Genomic DNA, 24686 nt, shown 5'->3' with positions numbered 1-24686 from the left:
CCAGTCTTTAAGGGAGGAAACGCAGACAACCAGGGTGATTATAGGTTAATCGCTGTTATCGAAATTGAGGCAAACAACTACGCCTCCCTGCTCCTTGCTGAAATAACATGGTCTGAAAAACATAACATCGTTCTAAACAACCAAACAAACTTCCGGAAATGAGTGGGAACTACAACGAACTTTTTAATAACCTCATTTTTGATAGAGCAGAGCAGATGCCGGCACAGGAAACTACATCTTGGATTTATCAATTTTAAATCCACCTTTGACCATGTGAAAGGACACCTGCTCTGGAGCAAGCTGAACCAATGGGGCATCCCATCCCCCCTCCTTAATGCAAGAACAGATTTATACTCAGATACATGGGTATGTATAGAGATCGGTGATGGCACGAGGAAAATCCCTACAACCGTCAAGCTAAAACAAGGCTGTGTACTCGCCCCGCACCTGTTCAACTTATTTATGGCAGACCTGACCCCAGCGCTGGACACCGGAAATGTTCACGCTCCTCGCTCGAGAAGGCTCTTGCTGACACACCTACTATATGCGGACGATCTTGTACTGCTCAGCTGCACGCAGGTCGGGCCCCAAAGATCCCTAGACATCCTCGAAGATTATGTTCAATCCAACCAGCTAGAAATCAATGTGTCAAATCAAAAATAATGTGTGTAGGCTGCAAAAATACTCTTAGATAAAGGATGGCCTTATGCAAGGTTTCATTAGAGGTGGTGCTGTATTATAAATATCTTGGAGTAATTTTAGATTCCATGGGCTCCTTCCGTCACCAGAAGAGATTCATTGTGCAAAGAGTCCCAGCGCTAATTTATGCTTTTTCTCTCCTAGCCAAACAGTTACACGGCCCATCACTTCGTCCTCTCCTAACAGTCATCTCATCCAAACTGCTTCCCACACTAACCTACGCCAGAGTGGCAATGCACAGTCCGGACGAGCTCCTGATAGACAAAACATAGCTCAAAGTATTCAGAAGAGTCTTCAAATTACCAAAATCTGCCTTGTCGGCACAGATCCGCCTTGAATTCGGACTTGACCACAAGAGCAGAGGTGGTTAAAACTTGGTACATAATCAGTCACTCAGCAGACAAGTTGAACGAGGCTCTCTAGCAGGCACTAGAACATGACCAGTACTCAGCCTACAACAAGTATCTTCGATCATCAATCGTCCAACTACAGATTAACGACTTGTGATAGGCCCTCCAGGCATACAAATCATTCTCCAGAGGGGCTACTAAGGCCACTAAACTGCTTTTGTTCATAGAAGATAAGCCAAATTTAGTGCCCCGTCACATGCGTGGATGACCATAAAGTACTATGTTAAACTTGAACTAGCTGCCTTTCTCTTCACAACGTTTGCACTGCACATGAAACAATCTCATGGCAATGCGATTAGGCAACCTGTCAACCTTGGCCAGCGCTCTGTCGTGGAAGGACATCATCTTGCAGCCATGTAGGCACTGTGCATGCCAAAGGGAAGATCTAATAGGCACAATCTGCATCTGTCTGGGTTTGTTAGACCTTTGGAAGGGACTACTCAATAAGATTTTCACCGACAGAGCTATTAGGACCTGCAGGGGAGCTATAATAGCCTGCTTCAATCCGCATGACCCCCAGCTAAACTGTAAGCTCGTTAAATTCTTGAAACACATCATGCAAAAAAGTGATGTTCGGGTTCTTAGCTCAAGTGGGTCGGGCAGTCGCACACCCTGGAAGACTCATAAGTACCCATGACTTATTGTAAGCTCCAGGACAGTAATAAACTGAAGTGCTACCGGCCTGTATATTTTTTATCTCCCATTTTAAAGCAAGACATTTTTGTATCTTTATTTCAGAGCCACTAAAACGTAAAATTTTTCTCCTTCCCTCTTTTTCTGACTTACCAAATTACATTTAAGCTTTCTGTATTAAAAATCTTATTCTTTTATTTTTTATCAGAATGTTTTCATCATGCAATCTGGAAACATTGGTATGGTTTTAATTAACTAAAACAATAAATAAAACAAATACAAATCCTTCTGCTCTATGATGTTTAATCCTAGATTTTATTAACTATAACCCTACGTTACCCAAACAATGCACAACAGAGGAATGAAGCATGCCTTTAATAAAATAATACAGTACAACCTTTACAAAGCCCAGGAAATATACCAGGCTTTAAGAGGTGCAGCCAAGCCGAAGGGCCTTCCTAAACGCAACATATTTGATTAATACGAAGGGGAACAGTCATTTGCCCTGAGGATTGTGACAGAACATCCTGGCACATGCATCTAAAAGGTGTGGGAACTGTAAGTATATAGGTCTAGGAACTTTGGTATTTTGTACATCCTGAATTTCCTTTGAAGAAACTTTGGGCATTGTACTTCGAAGTACCCCAAGGATTAAGCACAATGTCAGAACATTATTTTTCTGCATAACTCGTAACCAGTGCATGAAGTGAATTTCCAGGAGAAACGGATCTCGAACAAGAATAAATAGTATCTGATATATCTGTCCTTTATTGCATCATACTTTCCAATCAGCAAACAAAGATCAGATATTAATTGAAATGAAAATGCTATTTTGAAAGAAATAAACGCAATGGATTAGTTTGGCAGAATTCTATTAACGATGGTTCACATAACTGTTTCTATGGAACTACAATAGCTAAAGTTTTAACACACCATGTCACCAAAATGAATATTGATGGATCAGTGTTTGTGTTCCAGCATGCACTTTCCCCTTCCTGCCAAGAGACAGCCTTTGCTCCGGCACCACACATTCACTTTGCCAATTATGAGCCAGGGAACCACTATTAAACATCATCTGGCATGATAGATACTGGTATGTATCAATCATCATCCAAACGTGCCTGTGTAGTAAGGAATTGTACACGGATCATCACAAATGTACCTTTGGAGATGAGCTTTTGGCTTCCTATCAATTTTGTAGGACGTTGGTGGTTGGCGATGCCCAAATGCTGTCATCTCACACTGCACTCTAGCCCGCAAGAAGAGTGCCTTGCACACTGGTGGCCATATCAAAAAGTAAGGATTGGGGCAAGATTGCTCCCCCACCTTGGTGGGCATCCAATACTGGCCACTCAAAGCTCACATCTTTGAGATAAGCAGCATCACCTACAAGGCAAGCTCCTTAAGGTCTCCAGACTGGGGATCACAGAACACAAAAGTGGGAATACAGAACACTCTACACATTTTTTTATATATCCTTTTGCAATTCAGGACACCCCCTTGCCTTTATGTCAACAGCTAGTGTTGGGACAGTCAAGAGGGTCACATGTTTGGGTCTGAAAGAACTTTCGGTCAAAACACCTACTAATTAAGTAAGCCATCCTCACCGGTTTTCTCAATAGCATGCATCACATCCACACTCAGACCTAAGCCAGGCAATTACAAACACCATACCAGGAAATTAAACAAAACAAAAGCTCAGCCGTATCCCTCTCACCAACAGCCGCATTTCAGCAACAGACCAAACTTTCAAGTCCATGTTTAAAGCATACTCTGCGATTCTCAAGGCAACCAAAATCAGACATCACTCAGACCAACCCCAATGCGCTATTCTTAAAGGAAATATGGCTCACACACACCCCTCTTCTACCCACATCCTTGACATCCTCATCCCTGCAGACTTGAAGGCAATGCACATACTGCACACACAAAACAGTAGTACGACAAGCATAATCCTCATGTCTATATGGCCATGCACTTATAGTATTAAGCAAAGCCCAAGGACTTGACTGCTTTGCCTGTCACTGATCACTCTCAACCAGTTAGACAGCCTCCTATACTCTTTTATACAGCAACCCTAGCACTAACAAGAGCTTTTCTGAAGACATTGTGGAGCTTATCTCCCCTACCTCCATTTGGAATACCGACCCCACATTCCCAGTAGAATTTAACTTCCCAGCCAAATTCAAGCACTAAGAACATGAAATCCCTCCTCACACTGCTTAATACACTAGAAACCATTTGCCTTACCAACCCACTCTGAAGGTTACTTCCTCAATCTCATCATAGCATTCTCACTCTCAATTCACTTCAAGGCTCCTGGGTACTCCTTAACTGGAATGACCACTTTCTCACCCCTCTGTACATCTTTCACACCACATCTATTCAACCAAGCCAACTTAAAAATAGAAAAACCAAGATGCTACTCCTTCAACGACTTCTCCATGGATGCTCATAAAGAAGAACATTCACCAGCCCAGATGATGTCAACATGCTCCAAAATTCAGACCATAGCCCTGAAAAGCCACAGAGAAAAATGCACAACTAAAAACCTCAATTCCCTAAGTCAACTACCTCTACACCACAATACACGTAAGAAGCCAGAAAACAAGTGCACTGTACACAAAAGATTTAGATTGACAGAAGTTCTTCAAAGCCTCACCAAACGTCTTCAAGCCCAGCTTCATCAACTACATAGCAACACCCTAGCATACTTGGTGGAGTAACCAATTACATCAGACAGACAGTGCTAAACCAGAAGCCAGAGCAGAGTCAGTTACAGATGGCATTACTGTTGCGTGGCAACAGCCTCTTCCTTCTTGAGACTGTGTGAACGCTGAACTTACTACTAATGAAAATATGTATTACGAGTAACAGATCTGCATATAAATTAGTTAACATGGAGAATAACGTGCGATTTAGAAAATGTACCCACTTGAGTGGCCGCCATCAAAATGTAATGTACTAAAAATGCATACTAATGTTTACTTCGAAATATATGCGAATGGCAATTTTTGCAGTAGTGTGTCATAATAATGATTTGATGCTATGTATTTTGTACTATGTATTAATTGTAGGCCTTAAGTTAGCAAGGTCTGGGCCTAGTATTGCTCAGTCTCATATTTAACTGCAGTGTCTGAATGCAATTTTTTTTAGCTCATGTGTAGAAAATAAAGATGTATTGTTCTAACTGAAGGTTGACTGGAGATGTAGCTGCAGAATTAACTTTTTCATGAGAAATGTATGCAGAATGATGTTGCTCCTAAACTGATACTTTTAAGGACTGCATACGTGCAAGAGCAATGTTCCCATGAACAAACAATGGATTCACTGACAAGAGTATGGAAAGATACAAGAAAGTTACCCGACAAGCCAGATGATGCAACACAGAAAGAAAAGAACCAATCATTGACAAGTAAACAATAGTTTAGTTATAACAGATTTAAATTTAGGCTTTTATTGGACTAACTGGAAACGTATGATTTTCTGACCAATGGAAATATGAGAAATGTTTTAGGCGATTTTGACTTAACCACAATGCACAGAGGAAAAACGTAACTTCTTCATTTCTTCGCCACTTCATTGTAGACATCACTTTGTAGCCACTTCTTTGTCTATACCTACAGTTTGATGGCCATTCATTAAATGCTGCCCTTAGAAATTTGCTTTATGGTTCAGATTGCGTTGAGACCCCTTTTGTCTGAACTACCCCCTTTCATTGCCCTTTGCTGACGCAGACCAGAAGGATGCCCAACTGACGAAGAGAAATTGGAGATTGCCAATCCATATTGAGGAGAGGTATAAGATGCCATTGTCTTGTTGCAGATGTTTTGTAGCTATTGTATGTACCAACTGCTGATTTTTGCTAGAAGCCCTAGCTAGATGTTTTTCTAAATTGGTTTTAACTAAATTGTTTTGCATGAAGCCCAAGCATGCTATTCTAATCTGGATGCTAGATAGGGTTTCATTGGAGATTTCCTTTGTTCATTTGCTGAACTAAATGAATGCCATATCTAATGCACAGCATTTTCTGTTATCGCACTGTATCGTGATTATAGAAGGCTTAACTATAAATGCATTTATCAAATTGAGATTCTTTAGAAGATTTGGTCAACCAGTGTTATTTGTATTTGTTTAGGAGAAGTGTGGCACAATGGTTAGAGCGGCAGACTCTGATGCAGAGATCTGGCCTGGGACCAGGGTTCAATTCCCGCCTCGGCGGGTCTTCGGCACAATTTCCTTGGACCAGATAATTCTCGTCTCAGTGCCTAATCTAATTAATGGGTCCCACTCTGTAACTCTGGGCAATAGCTTGCTTAATCTCCACAACGTCCCTGACAGCGCTTGGATGCCTGGCTTCACCCTGGGGGTTGCCCAGGAGTGGGCGCCTCACACGGAAAAGCCAGGAGGGGTTCCACAGCGGTACGCGTACAGCGCCTTGAGACCCTAACAGGTGGGTAGTGCGCTATACAAGTGCAAAGTTTACAGTTTTACCAAGTGATTCCGAGATTGATTTACGTGATATTAGCATTGTTAATATAGGAAAATAAACATTCTAACTTTATTAAATGGTGTGGTTATTCATGGCCACATGGGTCATGGTGTGTGCAGATATCGAGTTTTTAGTTATTCATTGGTGTTCTTTATTAATGTGATTAAGTCAAAGAGAAGGGCCTATGATGGAGTTATCCTAAGTCAAGTCAAAAGGTTCATCAGCCTATAACGCGTCCCCTTATCTATTATAAAGACCAAAAAAGGACCAACACTTCCGCACTGTAAGAGGATCTTAACTATTGTATCTTAGGCACTGGTCAGACCACAAATTTAAAGTGCGATAGCAAAGGGCAGGAGGCTGTATATACTGACAAATCACTGAACTTGATCCATCACATAGGTACAGATAACTAAACAAAGTTGCACTGTTTTCCGAGCACTTTTACGGAATTTCACCTGCTTGGACTGGTGGTATGGGGTGGGCGGGTGATTTTGCAGGGCTGGGGTGTCAGTAGACAGCGATGTTTCAGCATGGTAAAATGGCCAAGTAAAATGGTTTTAAGAAGTTATGAATCAAAACTTATTTTATTGCGTTTTGGGCACACAGATAAACGGGTATTAGACTTTATAAAATGGTCTGAGGAACACAGTTTCAAGTCATTTCTGTGGGTAATAGGAGCAAAATTTACATCTGGCTCAGCAGTGTAGCCTGTGGTGAATTAGAAGCTGTGTGGAGTTGATTCAGCCTGAGAGGTTGAGGTCTTAAAGTTCTACAGGGGGACCATCGGATTGCACGGAGAAGGCAAGAAAATCATCTTGATTGGCACAAATCCATGTGTAAAAAACACGAAGTTCCAGAAAACAAGCCTGTAAGAGCCCTTAGCATAAAGAGTATGGAGATTAGTCAAGAAGCCAGACATGATCAAAAATCGTAGAAAAGTGATCAAACGGGATATTATGCGGTTTTGCAAAAAAGTTATGATTGAAAGGGTTAGTGCAAAAAGAAATTAATACTAGTGCCCCGATACATTAAAAGGAGCCACTTACTATATAGTAATTGAAAAAAAAGTTTAAGTGCAAGTCTCTGTTAGGGGATATCACAAAAGTAAGGGGATGGTACTTTCTAGACCCCGACATATTCCCACATAATTATTTACACACTTTTAATGTTGCCAGTAATAAGAGTCCATGTGGGAAAATATACCAGCCCTTCCACTGAGCAGTCAGGATTGCAACGTGGGACTTTGTAACAGGGAAGGCAGCACACATGGTCAAAATGAATGTTTGCCACGCAGTCTGATTAGGGACCAAGAGGTAAGGGAATGTGATGAGATGTGGAGTGTGGAATGTAACCGTGAGTGCTGGGAGATGGCAGGAGGGACTACGGGGCAAACAAGGGTGTGCTATCTGACTTTAGGGACAATGCAATATCAGTGTAAATATATTAGCCCGTGGTTAAGTACAAATCTAACAAAGTAAGGCAAATGGTATAAGGGTTCAGAAACAGAGATTTTCCGTCCCTCCCTTAAGAGCAACAATTTATGAAAGGCGAGGGCACGCTGCACGACGCAGTCATTATCAGAGGAGCAACGTGGGGAACTAGGGATGACTATTCCCAGTTTATTACAAGGGAAGGGTTGGCAGCGATTAGCCAATCAGTGATCACTGGGTAAGGGTCACACTACGAAGTAACACATGACCAATGTCCACCTAAACTATGGGCATGGAAGGTACCCAAGGCTTATTCCCCATTCCTATTGATTGCCTGTTTTATCTCCATCTCAGCCAGTGATGAGGGTTGAGGACCGATAAGGAGGTGACCTGGGCGCACACCAGGTTCATTGTCTTGTGAGGATGCCTTTCATTTTAATGAGCACTGGCCAGATAACGAAGACGGGCGTTGCAACCATTTGTAACTATTAATAAATGAATGAAGTTATGAGGATGGCCCGAGGGCACACGACTCATGAGGCCATTGGGAAGAAAAGAGGACAACATGGGATGATGAGGAACCTATGAGGACTAAGACAGATGCTATGGCCAAAAGGCCCAGAGTGCTGTTGCTAGGAAAAGCGGAGTGGTATAATCATCTGAATGTTAGTTTTCTATTTAGTGTACAGGCAAGATCGTAAGAGGCATGAACTTCGTGAGCTTTGTATTTGTTTCAGTTAATGCGAAGTGGTCTGTGTTTCAAAATAGTTTTCCACGGCTGTACCACTACATTAAAGAGTTAACATGTCCTTTGGTGGCCGGGACCTGCTTTAACACTATCAATTCAAGTAGAGTCCACGTTACTGTTTAAAAAATCAGCACTGACCTCTGGTCGTGCACCGAAAACAAAGCCTGCGCGAGTCTCACTCTCCGAATGTCAACATCGATTACAATGTGAACACAGGTGACGGAGCATGTAGTTAACTTGTCCAAGCACAGACCACATTCTTCTTTTCTAATCAATTATACAACTCTGCAAGGAGCCACCACTACCCAACAAGCAAAAACAAAGGATCTCTGCTTCATTAAACTGAGCAGCAGCATGGTTGGAATTAACAAGCTAATCCAGGGAAGGAACGAGATTTAAGAAACTTAATTCAAGACAAAGAGAGAAAGAGAAAAAAAAAGAGAAAACAAAAGAGAGAAAGAGGGGAGAGAGAGAGAAAGAGAGCGAGATGACCTTTACCTCACATCCATATGTCAGGAGTTCTTCAACACAGGTTTGACCTTTCCTTCCATGCTTTTACTTTGTAGGTACGTGCATTAATTAAAATATTTTAATCACCTAACTTTATCTTTCTATATGTATTATTTTCAGAGTGTGTATATATTGATCACTGAGAAAATAAAAGGTTTAAGTGAACTTACAGTTAGGAGTAGGAATGAAACATGAGCAAACGTTAAAACATTTGTTTTTAAAATGGAAAAAAAAAAAAAAAAAAACTGAAAAATACCAGTTCTAATCTAGTCACTTGCCTAGAATTTGCACCCCATGGTGTACATCAACAATGATCTCATTTAACATGTCATGAGTGATGTAATGTGGGAGGTCACTAGCAGTACATGATCCAGGAGTTGGGCCTACTAGGGTGTTGGAAGCATTGTATTTGGTGAGTACGTTACAGTTTCAATGCCAGTGTGAGTTGTGGTTTACGGAGCTAACAATAACAGGGTAATTTCAAAGTTATTTTAGAACCATACCTGCACTTTAACTGTGTGAAAAACATAAAAAGCTTCTAAAGTTCACTTAAACATACACAGTGGCAGTTTCTTCTTGAGGTGGGGGAGCATACCCCACCCCCGCTGTAAGCCGCGCTAAACATGAACAATAAAATGGCAGTGAAAGGATTTCATTGCCATTTTATTTTTCACAAAGTGCACTTCAGCAGTACAACCTACCCTGCAGCCAGGAGAAATAAGGGGTGTGTCCTCATTTGAACGGAGGACTAGAGCAGTGCAGGCAGAAACTGCAAAGTACGCATGTCAGTTTGGCCGGCAGACTTGCACCGGCTAAACTGATATGCGCACTTTGAAGCTCTCCACCCAGCTACCTTGGACAGCTGGTGGAGACCAAGTATGGTCCTAAAAGGCCTGAGATGCATCTGGCCAGCACGCTTCATCCCATCCAGGTGCTGCTCTCATGGTGGTCACCCAATTGTTTAGGGAAGTTTCCTCTTCCACTTGTGCCAGTCAGCGATCATATAGGACACAGAGGGCGACGTAGTCCAGGTAAGGGCATTCATTTTATTTGAACACTGCCTCCTATGGAACCCTGTGAGAAAACAGGGCTGATGGCAGAGGCCCCCCTAACTTTGTGCCCCCATTTTTCACTTTTTGCTGGTGTTTTCCTGACTCTAATGGTACTCTGGGTACTGCTAACCAGTCCAAGGGCCCGTGCTCTGTGTAAAATCAGTATGCAAATTAGGCTAATTATAATTGGCTAAGTCAACCTACCTATAAATCCTTAATATATGGTAGGGCATGTAGGTTTAGGGACCCCAGCATAGGTGGTGCCTCCATAGCTGCACTGCTGAGGTGCCCAGTGTCATTTTAAAGGCAGGCCTGTCTTGCTGGCAGCTTTTAACCTCTTAAGTGCGGGCGTCGGCCACTGGCCGACGCCCACATACCCTCCCTGGTGCGGGTCACGACCAGTGGCCGACACCAGGAAGGGCATTAATAAATCCTCGGGTGCGTCGCACCCGAGGATTTATTTTTTATTTTTTTTTCCCCCCCCGGGAGACACGGAAGCTACTGTGTCTCCCCCCGCCCTCCCCCCGCCCCCCCACCCGCCCCCCACCCGCCCCTTTGTGACGTCAGCGCGCCGCGAGGCGCGCTGACGTTGCAAAGGTGTTTTCCCCATGAAAGCAGGAAGCAGCCTTGCGGCCGCTTCCTGCTTTCATGGGGAAAACGGCCTTTTACACGTTCGGGAAGGCCTCGTAAGAAAGGGGAGAGTCTCCCCTTTCTTACGAGGCCTTCCTGAAAGTGTTTCATGGCACCCGATCGCAGCTGTGCTGCGATCGGGTGCCATGAAACACTTTCAGGAAGGCCTCGTAAGAAAGGGGAGACTCTCCCCTTTCTTACGAGGCCTTCCTGAAAGTGTTTCCTGGCCCGGGGTCGCAGCTGTGCTGCGATCGGGGGCCAGGAAACACTTTCAGGTTTCCTGGCTCCCCCGATCGCAGCACAGCTGCGATCAGGGGGGTCAGGAAACATTTTGAAAAGGCCTCGTAAGAAAGGGGAGACTCTCCCCTTTCTTACGAGGCCTTCTGAAACTGTTTCTGGCCCCCGATCGCAGCTGTGCTGCGATCGGGGGCCAGAAACAGTTTCAGAAGGCCTCGTAAGAAAGGGGAGAGTCTCCCCTTTCTTAGGAGGCCTTCTGAAACGGTTTCCTGGCCCCCGATCGCAGCACAGCTGCGATCGGGGGCCAGGAAACCCCACTAGACACCAGGGATTTCACTTTTGGGGGGCGGCCCCCCCCGGAAAACGGGCCGCCCCCCCCCCCCGGCATAATTTTCTTAAAAAAGAATCGCACCCCCCCCCCCCCCCAGGGGATTTTTTTTTTTTTTCAACAAAAAAAATACAAAAAAAAAAAAAAAATGACAGGGGGTCGCCCATTTTGGCCCCCAAGGAAACCATACAACAACTAAAAAAAAATATATGTACATATCTATATATATATATCTATGTAGATAGATATATCTAGGTACATGGATATATCTATAGATATATCTATGTAGATATATATATATATATATATATATATATATATATATATATAGGTAGATCTGTATCAAAGAGATTTATAAAGCGCGCTACTCACCTGTGAGGGTCTCAAGGCGCTGGGGGGGGGGGGGGACGGGGGGGGAGGGAAAGGGGCTAGGAGGTTCACTGTTCAAAAAGCCAGGTTTTGAGGCCCTTCCTGAAAAGAAGTAGGTTTTGGGTCTTGCGAATGTGGGTTGTGAGTGCGTTCCATGTTTTGGGTGCAATGTAGGAGAAGGATCTGCCCCCGGTGGTGGTGTGTTTGATGCGGGGGTCAGAGGCGAGAGAGAGGTCAGCTGAACGGACGTTTCGTGTGGGGGTGTGGAAGGTGACTCTCGTTGAGGTAGGCAGGGCCTGTGTTGTGGAGTGATTTGTGTGTGAGGATGAGGATCTTGAAGGTGATCCTTTTGTCAATGGGGAGCCAGTGGAGGGATTTGAGGTGTGGAGAGATGTGTTTGTGTCGGTGGAGGTCGAGGATGAGTCGTGCTGCTGAGTTCTGGATGCGTGTAGTTTGCACTTGAGTTTTAGAGTGGTGCCGGCGTAGAGGGCGTTTCTGTAATCAAGCCTGCTGCTGATGAGTGCGTGAGTGACAGTTTTTCTGGTCTCTGTGGGGATCCATTTGAATGTTTTTCAGTATACGGAGTTTGTTGAAGCATGAGGAGGTAAGAGCGTTGATTTGTTGGGTCATAGAGAGGGAGGAGTCTAGGATGATGCTGAGGTTGCGTGCGTAGTTGGCGGGGGTGGGTGCAGGGCCTAGCGTGGTGGGCCACCATGGAGGGGTCCCAGGTTTTTTTGGTGAGGGCCAAAGAGGATTATTTCAGTTTTGCTTGAGTTGAGTTTCAGGTGGTTGGCTGTCATATATACATCACTTTTGTCAATATGTGTGTGGTTTCCCTGGGGGGAAAAGGGTCCGACTTGTCTAGTGGCAGTTTTAGTGCCATAAAGAAGCGCAGAAGGTTTATATGCCTACTGCAAAGAGCACATCTGTATTTTATGTAAATAGCTGAGTACATTAGTAAAGTCTATGGAGAGATGAAGGGCACTTTTGCTGGGTGGTAATGAGGGAATCCGAGGAGGAGGGAGTGGGAGCACCAATAATGATTGTTGGACTGGGCGCAGGAGGTGCTAAAGACTGTGACGAATGGTATGTGACAAGGTGTTTTTTGAGTGTCTTGAAAGTACATGCTGATTGAGGGAAGAAGCGCAGGTAAGGTGGCCTCTACTGTTGCACGTATCTCACACACACCATCGATTTTGTGACTGTCTACGTAGGCTAGTGTTTTAGAGCAACAGTTTAGCCAATAGCAGAGATGGCATCTTGATGGATGACTGCTGCCTGCACTCGGGTTATAGAGGACCGCTCTGACATAGGATCAGAGACTGAGACATCAGATACTGAGACAGCATCTGAGGGATAGGACAATGGCGCAGACTCTGGGAGTGATTTTTCAGTCAGAGGAGTCCCATTCGAAAACTCCTCTTCCAGTACATTATGAGGGAGGTGATGAGGACAGTCCTGCTGTCCCTTCGCAAGCTGTTCGTGCAACTGGGTAATAGTGGGTTAGGCCAACCCAGAGAGCAGGTGAATGCGGCGGCAAGCAGAGAGAGAGTGCTCTCTTGGGAGCTCACCAATTTAGTTCAGCCCCAAATTCTACCACCCAAATCATATTGTGGAGACATCAAAATTGTCTATGGCAAAACAAACTGGTTTTGTAAGGCAGGCACCTGTGTTTTTGGTCCTGGATTCGGCGGCCATATAGAGAAACACACTAAACCCAAACATTTCTGGAAACTAGACATTCGGGGGAGTCCACAGAGGTGTGACTTGTGTGGATTCCCCAAAGTTTTCTTACCCAGAATACCCTGCAAAGCTGAAATGTTGAAAAAAAACTCTATTTTTCTTGCATTTCTGTCACACAAACTACAGGAATATGCTGGGATCCACAACATTCCTACCACCCAGTGACTCCTCACCTGTCCTGATAAAAACACTACCCCACTTGAGTGCCTACACCTGTGTCAGGAATGGATCACCCCAGGGTCAACAGCTGCCTCACGTAAGGACCAACATTGACCGTTGTGTGATCTATTCCTGTCGCAGGCACCAGGCCTAACCACACAAGTGAGGTATCATATTTATCGGGAGACTTGGGGGAACGCTGGGTGGAAGGAAATTTGTGGCTCCCCTCAGATTCCAGAACTTTCTGTCAACGAAATGTGAGGAAAACTTGTTTTTTTGGCCACTTTTTGAGGTTTGCAAAGGATTCTGGGTAACAGAACCTGGTCCGAGCCCCACAAGTCACCCCTCCTTGGATTGCCCTAGGTCTCTAGTTTTCAGAAATGCACAGGTTTGGTAGGTTTCCCTAGGTGCCGGCTGAGCTAGAGGCCAAAATCTACAGGTAGGCACTTCTCAAAAAACACCTCTGTTTTCTTCCAAAAATTTTGATGTGTCCACGTTGCGCTTTGGGGCGTTTCCTGTCGCGGGCGCTAGGCCTACCCACACAAGTGAGGTATCATTTTTTATCGGGAGACTTGGGGGACCGCCGGGTGGAAGGAAATTTGTGGCTCCTCTCAGATTCCAGAACTTTCTGTCACCGAAATGTGAGGAAAACTTGTTTTTTTAGCCACTTTTTGAGGTTTGCAAAGGATTCTGGGTAACAGAACCTGGTCCGAGCCCCGCAAGTCACCCCTCCTTGGATTCCCCTAGGTCTCTAGTTTTCAGAAATGCACAGGTTTGGTAGGTTTCCCTATGTGCCGGCTGAGCTAGAGGCCAAAATCTACAGGTAGGCACTTTGGAAAAAACAGCTGTGTTTTCTATAAAAAAAATAGGATGTGTCCATGTTGTGTTTTGGGGCATTTCCTGTCGCGGGCACTAGGCCTACCCACACAAGTGAGGTATCATTTTTATCGGGAGACTTGGGGGAACACGGAATAGCAAAACAAGTGTTATTGCCCCTTATCTTTCTCTAAATTTTTTCCTTCCAAATATAAGAGTGTGTGTAAAAAAGACGTCTATTTGAGAAATGCCCTGCAATTCACATGCTAGTATGGGCACCTCGGAATTCAGCGATGTGCAAATAACCACTGCTCCTCAAAACCTTATCTTGATCCCATTTTGGAAATGCAAAGGTTTTCTTGATACCTCTTTTTCACTCTTCATATTTCAGCAAATGAATTGCTGTATACCCAGTATAGAATGAAAACCAACTGCAGGGTGCAGCTCATTTATTGGCTCTGGGTACCTAGGGTTCTTGATGAACCTACAAGCCCTTTATATCCCCGCAACCAGAAGAGTCCAGCAGACAAAATGGTATATTGCTTTCAGAAATCTGACATCGCAGGAAAAAGTTACAGAGTAAAACATAAAGAAAAATGGCTGTTGTTTTCAGCTCAATTTCAATATTTTTTTATTTCAGCTGTTATTTTCTGTAGGAAAACCTTGTAGGATCTACACAAATGACCCCTTGCTGAATTCAGAATTTTGTCTAGTTTTCAGAAATGTTTAGCATTCCGGGATCCAGCATTGGTTTCACACCCATTCCTGTCACTAACTGGAAGGAGGCTGAAAGCACCAAATATAGTAGAAATGGGGTATGTCCCAGTAAAATGCCAAATTTGTGTTGAAAAATTTGGTTTTCTGATTCAAGTCTGCCCGTTCCTGAAAGGTGGGAAGATAGTGATTTCAGCACCAGAAACCCTTTGTTGATGGCATTTTCAGGGAAAAAACCACAAGCCTTCTTCGGCAGCCCTTTTTTCCCATTTTTTTGGAAAAAACTAAATTTTCACTGTATTTTGGCTATTTTCTTGGTCTCCTCCAGGGGAAACCACCAACTCTGGGTACCATTAGAATTCCTAGGATGTTGGAAAAAAAGGACGCAAATTTGGCGTGGTTAGCTTATGTGGACAAAAAGTTATGAGGCCCTAAGCGCGAACTACCCCAAATAGCCAAAAAAGGGCTCAGCACTGGGGGGGGGAAAGGCCCAGCAGCTAAGGGGTTAAATTAAAGTTACATGCAAATTCAACTTTGGAATTAAAAGTAGTTCCAAAGTCTTAAACTACCGTATTTTTACATATGTCACACCTAAAGTGTGCCCTATGCGCCCCTAGGGCTGGGTGCCTTGTAACTATAAGCAGGGACCTTATAAAAATAGTTTTATAAGTCCTGGTGAGGTAAAACAGCCAAAGTTGTTTTTCCCTCATTGTAGTGAATGGCCTTCATAGGCTAGAATAGGGAGACTTTATTTTGAAAGTCCCCTTAAGTAACAGATACCACAAGTTTGGTATCAAATTAATTGTTATAATAAATCCCACAACTTCCAGTTGTTGGATTTAATATAACTTGTTAAGGTAAGTAGTTTTAAACTTTGCAGGGCTGAAGTTGGCAACTTTTCAGGTAGTGTTTTTGCTGCTTTGCTCTGATTGGCCAGCCTCTGGCAGCCTGGTCAGGCTGCCTGGATGAGGTGTGAAGTGGCCTGGCTCAACACAAAGATGTGCCTGGGGGAGGACATCTCCCCTCAGCAGAAGGGGAAGCAGGAAGGGGGAGGGCTGCGAAACTGGTCTTCAAAGGCAGGGAGGGACATTTGGAGCAACCCAGCAACACACTCACTTCCTGTAAACCCAGAAAATTAGGTGCCCCCTTGATTAGATTAGAAGAGGGCAGGAGAGGACTTTAGGATTGTTAGCCACACCAGTGGGTGGGCTCAGCCAGATGTAACCTCCAAAAATCATTTTCAACCAAGATGGATTTTTGAGGAATGTTGCTCCCTGGGACTGATTTTTGCCACACTTCCCAGGAAGTGGTCATCACAGGGGGAAGGACCCTACCCGATTGGAGAACCAGGACCCTCCCCCCGCCCTGTTTTTCATCTAGGAGCAAGGATAAAACTGGCAGACCTGCACCCACACCTCAAATCCCTATCAGATTCCAACAAGGAAGAACTGCAGAAGAAGGACTGCCCTGCTGGACCCCTGACCAGCACCTGGACACTGCACTCTGGAGGACTACACCAGCTGCACACACGGGCTTCACCACAAGGAGGACTTTGCCTGGCGTCAACTGGTTCAAGGAGGGACTCCCTGTTTGCTACAGGTGAAAACCTGCTAACCAGAGTCCCCTGCACCAACTCCTGAAGAAACCAACCAGCTGACCACTGCCCAAAAAGGAGTTTGCACCAGGTGCATTCTGGGAGTTGTAGTCCGCACCCTCAAGGAGCATCTCACAGCTTCTGGAACCTTGGGGTGAGCTGGGGACCTCAAAAGACCCTTAAAGGAACATCTGGAAGAAGTTCCAGAAGTTTGGAGAACTTTTGGAAAAAAGCTCCACAAAAGGGACCAACCTGCCACTGCAACTCTAGCCGGCTTGCCTCAACCGCGACCAGGCCTGACTTGCAGGTTCGTCCCGGTGAAGAAAATCTCTGAAAAAGTGACTACGTCCAAACATAGGAAGTTGACCGGGACTTCCCAGGCAGTGTATCCGAAGAGGGCTGTAGCTGGGCCCGGCTCTGTTGCGGTCGGCCTTAAACTTGGACTCTGCCCCGGTCGAGGTGCAACCAGATGGGCGCTTTTTGTTTATATGCGCTAGAAAGCATTAATTCTTTAAAAATTCATATCTCCGGTTTCCCTTATCCGATTTCTATTCGTTTTGGTGTCATTTCAAAGATAAAAATATAAATCGATTTTTATAAACTGGTGTTGGATTATTGTGTTTTGTGTTTGACTTATTTACTGTTTTGTGATTTTTAAATGTTTTACACATATGTCTCCTAAGTTAAGCCTTGGTGCTCATTGGCAAGCTACCAAGGGTTGAGCTGGATTTAATTTATTGAGACCTAACTGCACCTAATTGAAGGTTAGTGGCCTATTGCCAAGTATAGGTACTTACCTGCCCTTACCAATAACACATTTTCCAACAAACCCTCATCCAGAGACTTTCCTTACTCTCCAACAGAACACAATGGGTCAGATTCTCCACTTTCACCTCTGAACCCAAAAAGCTCATCTAAGTTCCCCAGGGCTCCTCCTTTAGTCCGACTCAGAGCTACTCCTTTAGTCCGACCCTGTTTAACGTTTACATGGCACCTCTCACCGCATCATAAGAACCCAAGACATCAACTTCATGTCCTATGCTGATGACACTCAGCTCATCCTCACCAGAAACAAACGGACTGCCAACATGTTTGAAGTAGCAAACTGGATGCAAGAGAGTTGTCTCAAACTCAATACGGATAAAACAGATATCCTGATCTTCACAAAGAAAATCTTCCCAGAGACTCCTACTGGTCACTAGCCGACTTGGGGCCTACCCCCACAGACCATGCCAGAAACTCTGGCATCACCCTTAATGACAAGCTCTCTCTATGAATTAAAAGTCAATGTTGTGACTTCATCCTGCAGCCACATCCTCAGAATGTTTAGCAGAATCATCATGTAGAAGTTCTTCATCCACACTTGACGCACAGTCAGTTACATCCCCATCAGCAGACTCGACTACAGTAATGCACTATACATCAGCATCTCCAGCTAACTCTCTCAATGCCACCAAACTGTCCAGAAAACTGCTGCCAGACATAACCTAAACATCCCCAGAACATCACACATCACGCCCTAACTCATGTAACTACACTGGCTACCACTTCAGAAACGCTGCAAATTCAAGCTTCTCTTCCACACCTATGAAGCTCTCACAATGCAGGACAAGCCAAACTCAAGCAGAAACCCAACTCTACCAACCCCCCAGACACCTAGGTTCCACTGGTCTCTTCCACACATAAATCCCCTGAATCCGCAGAAGCAAGACAAGAAGTTGCGCTTTCTCCTTCATTGCAACCGAAAATCTGGAACAAACTCTCCACTTATCAGTCAGTGCAGGTCATGCACTCCACTCCTCAACTTCCGCAAGAAGCTGAAGGCCTGGATGTTCAACTAGGACCACCCCCATATCTACGCTTCTGCTCTGTCGCCTGGATACCCTCATGGGTGATAAGCTGTGCCATACCGATCTGCATAATTAATATAACATGGACATAATCTCAGAGGAAAAATTAAAATCTCCCCAGCAGCAGCTGATGCTACAGAAGCCCTAGAAACACTCCCCAGCAGCAGCTGATGCTACAGAAGCCCTAGAAACAACTATAACAAGCATTTGAAATGCAATAGGTCTCGCATTTGCGAGAGTTAGAGCTAGAGGCACTGCAAATGCATAATTGGAGTTTTCTTGCCTCCATAAAGTGGAGAAGTGTGGCACAATGGTTAGAGCGGCAGACCCGGATGCAGAGATCTGGCCTGGGACCAGGGTTCAATTCCCACCTCCGCAGGTCTTGGGCTCAATTCCCTTAGACCAGATAATTCTCGCCTCCGTGCCTAATCTAATTAATGGGTCCCACTCTGTAACTCTGGGCAATAGCTTGCTTAATCTCCACAACGGCCCCAACAGCGCTTGGATGCCTAGCTTCACCCTGGGGGTTGCCCAGGAGTGGGTGCCTCACAGGGAAAAGGCAGGAGGGGTTCCACAGCGGTATGCGTAAAGCGCCTTGAGACCCTAAAGGGTGAGTAGTGTGCTATACAAGTGTGAAGTTTTATATACTGGTCAACACAGTCTCATAATTTGGTTCTTTCCTGCCACATAATTCCAGGGGTCCTGCATATAAATGAAACATTTCCATATGCCTTCGTCCTCTACCTGCAGCTAAAAAAAATTAAATGTTGCCATTTAGCATCCTAATTTAAATCTGCCACGTTAATTCTAATAGGATACCACTTTCATCACCCCACCATTAGAGTTGCTGCCTGGCTAACAATTCCCCCCCAAAAAAAGACAAGACAGCCACTGAGGAGTAATGAGAGAATTAAACTAGAAGGGTCACCCAAACATATCAAGAGTGTTCAAGCAGTCAGTGTGATAAGGATGTTATGTTGGCCTGAATCATGGTCATAATTGCAATAAGGAGAGATGAATAAAACAGATACAATCATCATGTAAACCGAATGATACCAGCATTCCGGTTGAATGCACTACGTGGTAAATTTGACTTTGGTTTGAAAAGAAGGCAGTATTCGAAAGCCTAAACTAAGAACAAAAAAGTGAGTTTTAATGGCACCTTTATCTTGATTTATAAAATATTACGATGTGTAATCATTCTGCATTATCTATATATTACATCACTCATGACATTTCAAATGTTGCAGTGATGTTCAAGAGCATAACATCATTGATAAGATTGTGCACGATGGGTGCCAGAGTCAGTTACCTTAGAGCATGGATACCAATAACATTTACTCGGGGGCAAAATGTACAGTCTGGTATGTGCCAGGGGGCCGCACTGAAGCTGTGGCATTTTATGGGGATGAGAAAAATACTACCTTTTCTAAAGATTTGTAAAAAATTATTTATTTCAAATCTTTTTTGTACATTTACATTATGTTACCTGTAGCTTAGAAGACCAAAAATAGATAGAATATTTTGTTAATTTTAACTGCCTGCCCCCCTACCCACACTCACTGACCCTGCCCCACTGTACACATGACCAGTTTCTGTACCTTTTTTTATGTACCTCCGCTGCCCTCTCAGCCAAGCCAGAGATGCCTTATGAGCAGGGATGTCTTGAAGGTACAAGCTTAACTTGCTGTTGAAACAAAGCCCAAAACCAAAAAAGCATGAACAGCATGCCTTGCAACATTGTTTTTATAACTTTTCCGATTCTGGTCTTTGTTTCTATAATCATTTCAACTTGTACTATAAGCAGGGCTGTCTTGCTCGTAAAACAAGGTGACATGACTTTAGAAACAAAGCCACAAAATGAAGCTGCTTGGGTAGCAGAATGAACTAAAAAAAAAAAAAAAAAAAAAAAAAACGAATCTTGAGCAGCTTTAGCTGCTGCAACCAGGGGTCCAAGAAGGAGGGATGCAAGGAAAGGTCTGCCGGGAGTCAGGAGCCCACAGAACGTATTTTGAGTACCACTGACTTAGAGTAGGAGTTACAGTTACTTTAAAAACACTGGAGATATTTCTCCATCAAACTTCTACAATGCCGCACTCCAGGAGAGTTATATTGGGATACAATTTATTCAAACAGTTCAACTGCCGCCATATGCACCACCACCGACAAGTTTCAACCAACCGGTCTTGCTTACGGTTACACAAGTCCATCATTACTTTCACTTTATATACATACTACCCTCTTCACCCATTATGAGGCATTGTGGGCTAGGGGTAGTGCTCCACAGTCAATAGTATTAAAAACAACTGGTTCAGTTATTGACAATTGGTCAGGAGGATACATTATTACATACATTTGTCATCCTAAGCTAGATGGAATTTGCTGGGCCTCTTCGGGATAACTACAGTGCTCCCAAGATAGTCTAGTGGGAGAAAGAAAAGGAAAAAAGGAAAAAAGGAAAAAAAGGAAAAAAGGAAAAAATCTCTTGGGCTGACTATATACGTCCCTACGGCTAGCCCGTGCCACGCCAAGCAAAAAGCTGGTTACAAGGTTGGGTGCAGTGTCTAGGCCCAGGCAGTTAGCGTGGGGAGTGGTCTACCCCTGGAGGTTGGGTGCAGGACCTGGCCACAGGCAAACAACCACTGTGCACAGCCAAGCCCTACAGACAAACCCACATGGCCATGGGCAGTGAGGGGTTAGCATAATTACGTATGGTAATACAATAATACTATATGGTTTAAAAAACAAATAATAATAATAATAATAATAATAATAATAATAAACACAACCACAACTAGAAATTCCCTGGGACTATAACTTGTGTTTTTGCCAGGCACCGATTATGACCTCCAATATTATTTTATTTATTTAAAGAGAGTTTTCTATTTTGATGGCAAGACCCGAGGGTATCAGAGCGCTTTACAACAGTACAGGCAATCAAAAGAACAAACATATTACATCACTTATGACATGCTCTGCGACATCATCAATAACACCATTGATGAGAACACTGTGGATGGCTGTGAGACGAGTTGTAGTTACTTGAAATAAATGTAGCTGGTGATTTTCAGTGAGTTATTTTTTTTTATTTTTTTTACATTTACACTGATATTTTCACCTAACTGTAACATCACTTTATATAGATTACCAACTGGCAACTGCAAGTAGGTAGGTATAGTTAAGACCTAGTTTCCATAGAAAGAGCATTTTTTGTTTTGCCAATAACTCCTGACAAATCTACACGAAATTTTAAAAACTTGTACTTCAGTGGGTTCCATTTCTGTCTTGAAAGTTTCCGGGTGATCTGTCAAATGAGGGCCAAGAAAAGTGTGTGTGGGTGGGGGATGGAGGGGGGATCCCCAAAACAGATTTTCCTCATTTATTTTTCCCCATCGGGTCTTTAGACACGCCTGCAGCCCAAACCGCTGAAGGATTTACACCAAATTTATAAGGAAGTTAGATCCTGTTTCGCAGATTGTGCTTTGGTGTAACCATTCATTAGTTTTTGAGATACAACTACAACTTTCCAATTACAGAAATATAATACAAACAACTTTTCCCTTATTATCTACTTGTGAAAAATTGCAAAAGCTTTTTCCTAAACCGCCAGTCATTGCTTACCGCAGAGCTCCCAATTTACGATCACTTATTGTGAGAGCTGAACTTAAGCAAGCTGTAACAAATGCAGGAGTTCATTGCTGTGATTCTAAAAAGGTGCATCACATGTGAATACCTTTTACAAACATCATCAGTAACTAGCTCTGTTACAAAAAGGACCTATGGAATAAGACAGCATCTTACATGTCGCTCTAGATGCATTATTTATGAGATTCAGTGCCAACGTCAACGCTGTAAAAAACAATATGTAGGTCAAACTGTGAATGACCTCCGTACACGATTCAGGAACAACAAATCGGCAATAATTAACAAGAAACTTGACCAGCCTGTAGCCAACCATTTTAACCTTGTGGACCATTTACTATCAGATTTGAAGATTTTCCCTGTGGAACATGTTTTAAAGGAAGAACTACTGGACATCAGAGAAAAATTCTGGATGTACCGTTTAAAATCACTGCATCCAGATGGACTGAACATCACTGACAACACCACTTGATTTCTGCATATCTGAAGAGTTCTCAGGACTGCATTGATTCCACATTCCAATTGGAATCTTTACTCATGATGCTTTTTGAAAATCCACCAGTGTCAGCTGTGCAGCCACTGAGCAAACCATCTTGTACTACCTGAGGAAGGCGGAAGCTGAAACGTTGTAGTAGAAATATATTTTTGTTCTTTAGTGAGATCATCTGTTTGAGTCACTTCTTTCTTGGATATTACATTTTCTTGTGGCTCTTTGTATCCTTTGGGATCCAGATTTTTGCCCTGGCTGCTGTTGTTTTCTTGTGATCCTGCATCTTCCAGTATGTATATATATCTATCTATCTATCTATCTATCTATCTATCGAGAGAGAGAGAGAGAGAGAGAGAGAGAGAGAGAGATATATATCTAGGGATGCGGATCCTCCACAGATCCAACTGTCACCGTGCCGATATCAGACTGGTTGCCAATACTTAAACAAGGATGTGTTGGCAGTAATTTCGCAACTTAGTTTCAGCACGGTTCCAAAATAAAAGTGAAAAAAAGAAAAGGGGGCAGGATAGGGACACCCTGAGCCCCTGGCCTTGGTGCAAAAGTGCCCAGAGAATCCCACCAGAGCTAAAAAGCATTTTTAAAATCTCAGAAAATCTAGCCTCCTAAAGGTAACTATAGCTCACTCCCTGTCCATGCACTGCTAATTACCCCAGATTTTACAACACTCATGGCAACTTCTATAACGTTAACAAAAACCATCTATTAAACATTACCAGTCAAATTATTGAAGGGAAAAAAATAATAATAATTAAAAAAAAAAAAAACACCTCTGCATGGCTGGGGCGCGAGTTGTAGTTACCTGAAACAACCAACTACAATTGCTGAACTTCACACACATACATACACACACACAAAAAACTCAGAGGAATTCTCAAAGGCTCCATGTGTGCACTGCATACACCGGTGTACACAATATATATGCAACAGTCTAAAACAGGTACAGTGAAGAAAAACACTCCAGAGCAATGCTGCACATTGATTTAGCCAATTGTAAGACATTCCGGACTGGGCATGGGAGAACCACATTACTGCCCTATTTGCAGGAAACGGAACCCGTACGAAAGTGGTTAATAGTCTGGTTGATAAAATTGCAGTATCTCCATTTGGGCTAGGAGAGCTACTGTGAAACTAGAGCAAACACAAATTACACAAAGCCTCCGGCCCGGATGTATTCCTTATTGACTGGGTTAATGTTATTCCATTTCAGAGATCCCCTTTTACTTGACATGTTGTCACGATCTCCTTAACAGGCTCGACTTCATGCAACCTTGGTGAACTCATAAAATATACAAAAAGATAGGTGGATATCTGGCCTTTGGAATTGCATCTGAGATTGGCTGAGAGACGTATGCAAAAATTGTGGCACAGAAAAGGTGTTCATCTTCTACATTAAAGTCATGTTATTTTCATAGGTGGCTCACTGCAGAAAAATCAAATGTACAGAGAGGAATTGAAGTCAGAATTATCTGTTATGGCTTTATGCCTCACATCAATGTGTGGCTAAAGGGAAGATTTAGCTTTTCAAAACATGCTCTAACTCAATAATGGCAGTTGTAGGTGTCAGATCCAGGACTAATGGAATTTATTTGACATTAAATGTTCTTTGTTAACAGAAACTCACACGTATCTTTTCCTTTCTGTACTGATTTATTTTGTGGTTCTGGTCAGTGTGCACATACTTTGATTTGAAATACAATGATATGAAATGATTTGTGGAATTTCTGTATGAGCAACGACAGACAATTGCAAAAACTAGTATGGTGGTCTACAAATTGATTATAGGAGAATTGCATTAGATGCAATGTTTTGTTTTAGCTCATTCATTCTTTATCTTTATTACCTACAAGTGCTATTGTGGAGTGAAAACATTAATTCCTAGGCCTTATGGGTACGTTTTGTAGAAGGATTTTTTCTCAAAACATGTGGCTGCTTCTGTAACTGCAGTTATCAACATCTAAGAAAGAATTGCAGCAAGTAAAATAAACAAATGCAGATAGCCGAGCAGGGAAGCTTTATGAGATATCATATATAAATAACTTCTTTATCAACTGCAATTGGCAAAAACATTTTACTTGTGTTAACAAGTTACATTTTAGCTCAATGAAGTCTCATAAGA

The 24686-nt window shown here is 43.3% G+C and overlaps 1 protein-coding gene across 1 annotated transcript in view; it reads right to left on the bottom strand.

Annotated features, from left to right (window-relative positions):
* WLS (Wnt ligand secretion mediator) overlaps positions 1 to 24686 on the bottom strand; it is a 275288-nt gene that overhangs the window by 198804 nt on the left and 51798 nt on the right. The gene's annotated exons all lie outside the window — the stretch shown is intronic.

This window comes from Pleurodeles waltl, chromosome 4_2 (genome assembly GCF_031143425.1).
Source record: "Pleurodeles waltl isolate 20211129_DDA chromosome 4_2, aPleWal1.hap1.20221129, whole genome shotgun sequence".
Lineage (NCBI taxonomy): Eukaryota > Metazoa > Chordata > Amphibia > Caudata > Salamandridae > Pleurodeles > Pleurodeles waltl.
Note: the sequence above shows the minus strand (reverse complement) of the source record. Positions and strands in the feature narration are given on the sequence as shown.